The sequence below is a fragment of the Nycticebus coucang genome, chromosome 11 (genome assembly GCF_027406575.1).
Source record: "Nycticebus coucang isolate mNycCou1 chromosome 11, mNycCou1.pri, whole genome shotgun sequence".
NCBI classification, from domain to species: Eukaryota; Metazoa; Chordata; class Mammalia; order Primates; family Lorisidae; genus Nycticebus; species Nycticebus coucang.
Window position 1 is genome coordinate 119,632,174 of NC_069790.1, and position 10,231 is coordinate 119,642,404.

A 10,231-nucleotide genomic window follows, 5' to 3' on the forward strand; every position below is an offset into this window, starting at 1 on the left:
TTAAAAAAATAAAAATTTGATGCATGTGTATAACAGAAACTTGGACATAGTGAATCACAGAATTAGTGAACAGGAAAACAAATGAACAGAAAAATACCTAAGCTGATGAACAGAAAACAAAAGAATGGACAAAAAAGAAAAATGCATAGAGGGTGGCGCCTGGCTCAGTCGGTAAGGCGCCAGCCCCATATACGGAGGGTGGCGGGTTCAAACCCGGCCCCTGCTGAACTGCAATCAAAAAAATAGTTGGGTGTTGTGGCGGGCGCCTGTAGTCCCAGCTACTCGGGAGGCTGAGGCAAGAGAATCGCTTAAGCCCAGGAGTTGGAGGTTGCTGTGAGCCGTGTGATGCCACGGCACTCTACCGAGGGCCATAAAGTGAGACTCTGTCTCTACAAAAAAAGAAAAAAAAAAAAAGAAAAATGCATAGAATAAAGTTCTAATTCACATGTTATTGAAATACCAAAAGTAGATAAGAAAGTAAATGGAGCAGAATCTAAATTTGAAGGAATAATGGAACAGCACCTTCCAAAACTGATGAAAAACAGCAACCCACTGAATTAATAAACTCTGTTGGTCAGAAGGTGCATAAAAACAGAGGATTCCATTAACACTGTCTGTAAGGTATCAGGGATAAAGCCCCAAAGCAAAGAAAACCATGCCTAGATATGTCATCATAAACTGTTGTTTAAAAAGAGAGAAATCTGAAAAACAACCTGGGAAAAAATTCAAATTTTACAATTTACAGATGACTTATCAAAGGTAATTATGGCAGCCATGTAACAATGGAATAACATCGTTACAGTGGTGAAAGAAAACTAGAATTCTATACAGCAATAATTACATTAGATATAATTGTATTTAGAACTCTAATTAAAATACAAGACTTTTAGAGTAAAGGAGAAAACAAATACGTACTATACTGCTTCCTTAATGCTTGCCTTAAATACAGAGGTGTAGAGAAGTGGAAGTAAAAAATTATATTATACAAACACTAGCCAGCAAGGCAGGTATAACAATATTAATATGATGCAAAATAGACTTTAAGCTAGTAAGCACTTCTACAGATAAAAGGGATATTTTTGAATGATAAAGAGATCAATCTTTTAAGAAGATATAATTCTAAATCTAAATGCACCCCAAAACATAGAATAAAAATATATACAAAAAAGAAAAGAAAAGAAAGAACAGAACTAAAAGGAGAAACAGACAAATTCTCAATTATAGTGGGAAATTCTAACACACATCTCTCTCAGTAGCTGAGAGAATGGGCAAATAAAGTGTCAGGAAGGATATAAAGAATCTGAGTAAGAAAGCCAAAAAAATGACCTAATTGATATATAAAGTGCATCAAACAATGACACGTTTCATATTTTTATGTGCACACAGAACATTTATCAAAGTTGACTATATTTGGTGATATAAAGTAAGTTTTCACAAATATGAGAGAACTGAAATAATAATGTTTTCTGACTATATTCTAGCTGTGTTAGACTAAGTTAAGGGGGAAAAAGATAACTACCCTGTTTTCCCGAAAATAAGACCTACTTACAGGAAAGATAAGACGTCCCCTGAAAATAAGACCTAGCGCGTCTTGGGGAGCACACCTTAAAATAAGACACTGTCTTATTTTCAGGAAAACAGGGTAGGAAATCTCAAACTTCTTGGAAGCTAAATAATATATTCTCAATAATCTATGAGCAAAGGTATAGATCAAAATGGAAACTAGAAAATATATTGTAACAAATGATAACAAAGATATAAAAAATCAAAATTCAGTCTCTCTTACCTTCTCTCCTTCATGAGAGGTACCCATTCCAACTCTCTTTGGAAGTGCTCTAAACTTTATCTTTTTTCTCCCTAAATAAAATCTCTCTTTGTTACCCTGATAAAAATAATAATAAAATATTTAGTGAAATATTAAAAAATGTATAATTAAAATTAAAAATCAAAATTTATGTGGTACAGGTAAAGCAATGCTTGGTGAAACTTATACCCATAACTATAGATACAAGAAAAGATAAAAGGCTGAATGTAAGTTATCTAAGCCTATACCTAAAAGTCTCAGGGGAAAAAAGAAAAGTAAGTTAAAGTAAAAAGAAGGAAATAATAAACTTCAGAGCAGTGATTAATGAAAGAAAAGACAATCTTATAATAGAAAAAGCTGACAAAGCCAAAAGTTTATTTATTGAAAAGATTAATAAAATCAATAAATTCTAAAAACACTTAACAAGAGAAAAAGAGAGAACTCCCATAAATCACCAATATCAAGAATGAAAAAGGGGCATCACCACAGAGCCAATGGAGATTAAAAGGATAATAAGAAGATATCATGATCAACTTTTGTCCAAAATAAGTCATCAATTTAGATAAATGAACAAATACTTTTTAAAATACAACTTCTTAAACAAGAGAATAAATAGAAAATGTGATTAGTCTAATATATGCTAAATCCATTATCAAAAACCTTACAACAAAAACTATAACACAACAACAAAAATAGGCTTAGATGACTTCATTGGTAAATTCTCCTAAATATTTAAAAAAACAACGGCAAGTTTAGACAAACTCTTTCAGAGAAGACGAAAGACAGCACATTCCAGTATGTTCTATGTCCTATCAGAATAACCTTCATACCAAATTCTGATAGGGCATTATGAGAAAGAAAATCTATAAACTAGTCCATTTTATGAGAATAAATGCAAATATCATCCAGTAAATTATCAAAGGAATAATATAGCATAATTTTTATTCTAAGAATTCAAGAGTAGTTTAACATGTAAAAATCGGTGGATGAAATTCATCCCATTAACAAAAAAAATGGAGAAAAATCACATAATTATATTAATAGATGCAAGAAAAATATGGATGGAATTCAACATTCATTCATTATACAAATTTTTAGCAAATTAGAAATAAAAATAACCTTCTTAATCTGATAAAAGACATGACACCCACAGAAAATATCTTAAACAGTGAAATATTGAACGCTCTCCCTAAGATCATGAATGAGACAAAAATACTTGTTATTATCTCTCTATTCAAAACTGCTAGTCATCACAAGGCTAAATAAATACATAAATAAAAAGTAGAAAGGAAGCAATAAAGCAGTTATCAAATAAAATGATTATGTAAGTAGACTATCCAAAAGTATTTATAACAAATGAATTGGGTAACTGGCTACAAGATCAGCATGAAAAATTAAATTTTATTTCTAAATACTAGCAATAAACAAATAGAAATAAAATTAAAATGTATAGCATATATAATGCCATTTAAACAGAAAAATTCTAATAATAACTTTGGGAGGCCAAGTAAGGATTGTTTAAAGCCAGGAGTTTGAAACTAGCCTGAGCAACATAGCACAACCCCATCTTTACAACAACAACAAAAAAATGCAAAAATTATCTAGGCATAAGTCATGTACCTATAGTCCCAACTACTTAGGAAGCTGATGCAGAAGGATCACTTGAGTCCAGGAGTTTGAGGCTGCAGTGAGATATGATGACACCATTGCACTCCGATGGCCTGGGTAACAAAGTGAAACCTGTCTCAAAAAAAAAATTATAATAAATATAATAGAAGTTACACAAGTCTTCTACACTGAATTTCACAATTCAATATTGAGAGAATTGAAAGATAATATAAATAAAGAGTTATACTATGTTCATGGTGCAAAAACCTCAATATTGTAAGAATGTTAACTCTTCCCAAACTGATCTGCGGATTTACATAATCTCAGTGAAAATCCAGCTGAGATTTTTACTTTTTTGATTAGTCAAACTGATTTTAAAATTAATATAGAATATATATATGTGTGTATGTATACTTCTATATCTATCTATCTATCTACTTACCTATCTATGTACTTCTATATTTATATAGAAGTACAAAAAGCTGAGGATAGTGAAAACTAGAGGACTTACAATCTTTGTGATCTTATATTAGGAAACAGCTTCTTAACTTTGTGTAAATCTTTGTGATCTTATATTAGGAAACAGCTTCTTAACTCTGACACCCAAAAACATAAGGAACAAAAGAAAAAGCAAACAAGTCAGAAACTTTCATGCATCAAGGGTCACTATCAAGAAAGTGATAGCCGGGCGTTGTGGCGGGCGCCTGTAGTCCCAGCTACTCGGGAGGCTGAGGCAGAAGAATCGCCTAGGCCCAGGAGTTGGAGGTTGCTGCGAGCCGTGTGACGCCACGGCACTCTACCGAGGGCGGTACAGTGAGACTCTGTCTCTACAAAAAAAAAAAAAAGAAAGTGAAAAAACAACCCATAGAATGGGAGAAAATGCTTACAAATTATTTATCTGATAATTGTCTATTATCCAGAGTATATAAAAAAAATCTAACAACTCAACAATAAAAAGACAACCCAATTAAAACAGGTGAAAGACTTGAATAGACGTTTCTCCAAGGAAGTGATACAAATGGCCAAGAAGCACGTTAAATGATATTCAACATTACTAATTTAAGAAAATGTGAATCAAAACCACTTCACAACCGTGATGATAATTTTTTAATGGAAAATAACAAGTTGTGAGCAAGGATGTAGAGAAACTGGAACCCTTGTACACTACTGGTGGGAATGAAAAGTGGTACAGCCATTTTGGAAAACAGACTGGCAGTTACTAAAAATCTTAAACATAGATTTACCATATGACTGAGCAATTTCACCTCTAGGTACTTACCCAAGAGAACTGAAAACATATGGTCATATGAAAACTTGTATAAGAATGTTCACAACAGTATTATTCATAATAGCTCCAAAATATGAAAAAGTCCTCAAATGCCCATGGAATATTATTTAGCCATAAAAAGGAATATAGTATTGATATGCACTACAACAGGATTGAAAATGAACAAGCCATCATAAAAAGTTTCTTTATTGGCATGGAAAAGTAGACAAAAATTTATTAAATGTTAAAACGTTATAAAACAAGTAGTAAGAATAATTTCATTTTTGTAAGAAAGTTATAAGCACATTGTAAACATAAATTGTCCCTAAAATGACCTATTTGCTTTACTCCAGATAACTTAGGTTTGTTTAAAAAAAGAAAGCACCAATTTCAGTTGCTTGTGTCATTTAAAGAAGAGATACTTTTATCTGAAAAGAAACTGATTCTGATAGGAATTAAAAAGGATCAACACAGGTCCCTGTTGGGGGCCTGATGTAGTCCTACATGAACCGCCCCCCAACCCCATCTTCCTATCCTTCTAAGACAAAGGAGACAAAGGATCTGGTTAGCCCCTAACACTCTCCCACCCCACCCCACCCACAACTGAGAAGTTTGCACCAAAGACCCTAACTTTCTGGGCAAGCTATAGAATTTGCACACCCCTTACGTCACCATATTAAAGGGTCTCTAACTGCCCCTAGAGGCAGACACTATTTTAGCACTGTCCAGGTGAGTTGCTGTCCCTTTCAATAAAGCTGACCAAAACTTTTCTACTTCCCTACTCCTATCTGGCTGCCACCATTTACACCTTTCAGCCCCCATGGTTCAAGTCTCAACTGCCCTCTTCCTAATGATCCAACATCCATGCAGTCTCACAGCACAGCAACAAGCTGATTCAAGATCTCCGACCTCACCTTGGTGACTCCAACACCTTTATTATTTGGGAACACTTTTGCATTGTTGCAAAACCAGATGGGGTTTCTCACAAAGCTTCTGTCCATCATCCACTGGCAAGTCCAATATGTGATCATATTGGTTTTCTGATTTCTGTAAGAAGAGGGTGGAGGCAGTTGGTATCTTTTTAGCAAAGTGCTGGAAAAGAGTAGTTTGCTGAGTGAAACAAACAGACTAGGAGGCAGAGAACAAGGCTATGAAAGGCAAGATCAAGTCAGTCTCAGAGATTCTGAGGGTGCAACAAGTGATCTCACCACAAAGCTAGAGCAGCCAGGACGTTGTGTAGTCCAGACCCAAACATCCTGGGCAAATTTTCCTTTGTCCAAGGAGCTCGGGTGCAAAGAAGAGGGCATCTGGATGACCTAGCTAGTATCAGGACGTGTCCATCTTGTGATTATAGAAGATTCTGGATTCTAGCTCCCCCAGACTATACGCAAGGGAACAAAGATGGTATTAAGAAGAGGAAATGGATGACAGGCAGCCAGAAAACCTCCACTACATCAATTATTATTGAGACATTTGCATCAGGAAATGTTGCATCAAAGAATGTTTGCTGTATTTGCAAAAAAAAAATATATATATTATCACAACTGGACATGTGAGAGAACAAGGAACTTAGGAGTACAGAGTACAATGTTTTTCTGTTCTTTCTTCTTTGCTAAGGTATCTGCCAAATATCCTTTTGAACTAAGTGTCAAGACTATTTCTCTTATACAAAGTTCAACTTATTTTTGGATAAAAAGCAGAAAGGATAAGCCATAGCAGACATTCAAAATGAGAAATATCAAATGTGTGTGTGTGCACATGCATATGAGTTAACTATTAGAAAAGAGCTTTGGGAATTATTAGAAATAAATAAATAAATACAAATGCTCACACACACACAAATAGAACTCATTAGATAGGAGCCACACCACTGTGTTCTGCTGAACTAATCAGGGAGAACTTTTGAATCTAGGCATTTTATCATCCTCAGCACCATTACCTGAGTAACAGAAAGATATCTTGACAAAGGCTAATGTGAGAGTAGGATGTGGCAACTTGAAAGTTTGAGGTGGCCTTCTGACATCCTCTGAAAATTCACTGGAGCTATCACTGAAGTAACAATTAATGACACAAGAGATGGGAAAACTGTGAAGCCAACAGGAATTGCAGTTTGATGCTTTTGTTTTTCAGCATAGTCAGTCATTTAGCAGCAAGAGCTGAGTCTTTTATTGCAGTCACCAGCAAATCTGATTTTCCTTCTGTGTCTGGAGAAGACATTGTAGACATTTGAGCTTTGCACTGTATGTCTTTGGGCTTCCTGTTTTTATGCCAGGGTCCCACCCCAGGGGTAAGTCCTTTAAGACCTGTGGAGCTGGTGGGAGAAGAAAAGTAAAGTCAGAAGCAGCGAGAGATAGAGACAAGGACACACAGAATAAAGTTTTCAAAGGTGGGAAACACAGGGGACCACCACTAGCTCATAGGGTTCCAGTGGATGGCCCTAGTGTTTGTTCCACTCAGCTTTTATTGAAGGCTATTTGCTCAGTTAGCCGAGAGGATAAGCTGAGCATGGGAACAAAAACATCAGCAGTTTCTCTGAGTAAGCATGTCAACTCTTATTCTACCTATAATCATTAACTTTAAAGGTCTGAACAGCCTGGAGAAATTGAAACCTGAGCCTTATGTGGAGGCAGCCTCCTGTCTGTGGTCACACACAGAGATTCCTTGGGGGAAGTTAATCCTCGCTAGTTCACTGTGGAGCAGATGCCATAGCATCAGTCTCCTCTGAAGAATCAGTGGAAACGAGGAATTTTCCTCTTATTTCCAACCCAGAGGTGTCTTCCTCGGTTATAAGGGTATACAAGCCCTCATGACCATATTTCAGGGCTCAAACTGTTCCCTTAATCTCTGCCCTGGCCATAATACAAAACTCCACAATGGGTATTTGCTTTGGCTGTTGACTGGGTAGGGGACGGCCTAGTTGATGTTTCTTGCCAGGCCTTGCCATAGCCTCCTCTATAGCCATTGTTTCTTCAGAGTGTTCACAGACCTAGCAGGGGTGTTTGCAAGCTGTATCCCTACAGGCTAGACCTCTAGAAAAAGCAGAAAACTGCTCAGATAAGAAATTTAGCAGCTAGTTTTCAAGGAAAGTAGCTAAACTGTTTTTATTCTGCCTTGCTTAGCTTATTTCTCTCTTTTTCCTTTTTCTGGGGCTGTTTTCCCTTGCCAAGAATGGGGTCTTTGGTTCCCACTCTGCCTGCACTTCTAGAAGCTTGGTCCTTCAAACTGTTTTATAACAATGGGTCTCTGAAAGGTTTGTCCTTTAGTGGGAACTTTATTCCAAGAAGGAGTGACACTTAAAATATTTTACTACACCTATGGCTAAGACTTTGCATAAACAACCATTAAATGCCTACCAGATGAATTATCAGCCTTGAATCCAGGTAATCAACTGAATCCATGTGATCAATTACTCAGCAGTTTTACAACTGACACCCTCGGGTTCTCAGCTGTCACCCTGAGGGATCAACTGGATTTCTACTTTCTTCAATCCCACCTAAGGCATAAAACCAATCTTATACTCACCTCATTTTCTTTCAGGTCTTTTGCCTACAACCCATTCCAACTATTGTGTGTGTGCATGCCTAGGTATATCATCAATACAGAAGCAAAAACTGGTTCTGTCTGCTGGAACAGTTATGACAGTCGTTTTCTGGGTGTCAGAGAGTTCACAGCACTGAAATAGAAGTTGGAGACTCAGGCTCCAACAGCACCTGGGACCCAAGGAACTGCATGTAGCCAAGCTCTCAGGAAGTCACAATGGCAATGAGTTTCTAGACAATTACAGGGCTCTACCAGCCCTGGAACAAATTCCACACTCTCCCTGCTTCTGAGTGTCACTTAGTGTGCGTGTGCAGTGTGAGTTTGGGACACCTAGTTAGCCAGAAGTGCCAGGGGGACAAAGAGGGAAGGTAGCCTTTTACTTTGACTTTGGAGGCTGCAAGCAGAACCATTTCTTCCACCAAGGCTCACACAATAAGGGATCCTCAAGATGTGGACAGAGGGTCCCCAGCCTGGGGAAAAAATAAGAAGAAAAAAGAAAAAGTAAACAACACAAGAGAAATGCCCACCAAACACAATTAAGACAGGACTAAATCAGGTCTGAAGGGCAAGTCTAGACAGGTCAGATGGGGTGGCAGGAACATGGGGAGGAGCTCAAGGCCAAATCAACTTACTTGCCCTCATTTCTTCTTGTGGAAAGAGTAAGTTTAAGTGGACAAAGAGGCAAAAGGAAACTATTTTCTAATATCCTGGTCTGTGAGCAAAAATAAGTGTAGGTAGGGAGCATCTGAACTTGAACCAGCGACCTGTGGATCACCAATCACATGCTTTACTCCAAAACAACCAGAGTTCCTATGAGCATGTTTGGATTCTGAACTTTAATACAGGGAGTCAAGTTATTATGCACAGCCTGCTGCCACCTCTGGCAGACTATGCCACTACAATTGGTCACCCTTCTGACTTGCCCACAGCTTCATCCAAACCTTCCTCACCTGCCCCACACCCTCCCACCTCTGTACATCTGGCCACTGACCACACCCACAGCCCACCATGCCATGTTCCCTCAGTTACAGAATGAAGGAAGGCACTAGCTTGAGTTAACCACTGGAATGTTGTTTAGAATTACAAATACATATTGTTGTAGGTTCCAAAACAATTTTCCAGCCACTTAGAATTGCTGGATGTTAGGAAGGATATTAGCAGGGGATTCCCCCCACTCCTAAAATGGAAGTTCTCAGATTCTTCCTCAGTCCTACTAAGTCAGAATTTCTACAGGTGATCTGTATTTTTTTAACAAGATCTGTCAGTAATCCTCAGGCAAAGTCAGATTGTATAACCTCTGAGTCAGCATGTTCCTCCATAAAGTAAGAGCAGCTAATTAAGAACTTCTGAAACACATGCAGATTATTAGTAGCAGGACCATAAATTGTGCCATAACACTGAAGTCACCTGAAAGAAGTGACACAGATGGGAATAGTTTTGGTACTTCAAAATACATGAAACAAAATCCGACCTAATAGACATTTGAAGTATTAGTAGTAAGCAGGTGAAAAAATCAGGAAAAAAGAGGCGTCCTCGATTTGGCAGTACAGCAAAACGCCAGCAGGGGGCACCCGGATTTGAACCGGGGACCTCTTGATCTGCAGTCAAATGCTCTACCCCTGAGCTACACCCCCTTGCCTAGCAGTTGCTCCTCCACAGTTTATTTCACCTGTGTTACCACACCCAAGGATTTTACAGGGTATTTTGAATTGTATTCATTTCCAGCCAGCCTATGGAAATCGGTAAACCACCACAAACTGACCTGAAACCATTCTTCGCGCCTTGAGTTCTTCCTTCTGTTCCGCAGAGGCCCCCACCTGCTTAATGGACACTTTTTCTACCCTGCAGCCACAATCCTCACCGCAGCCTCCCCTTCTCTGGCCAGCACAGGGCGTCCAAGAAGGCAGCTCCATCCTTTCTTCCTCCCTCCTCCCTCAAACTAGCTGCGTGGCTCCATTGTCCCCACCCTCCCTCCTGGCTTTCTCTCGCATCTCCTTTCACACCTCACATTT

At 38.0% G+C, this 10,231-nt stretch overlaps 1 non-coding gene across 1 annotated transcript; it reads right to left on the bottom strand.

The window, feature by feature from the left end:
- Positions 1-9,781: 9,781 nt before the first annotated feature.
- Positions 9,782-9,853, bottom strand: TRNAC-GCA (transfer RNA cysteine (anticodon GCA)). The gene has a single exon. It is a non-coding gene; the product is annotated as a tRNA-Cys (tRNA).
- Between the last annotated feature and the right edge of the window lie 378 nt (positions 9,854-10,231).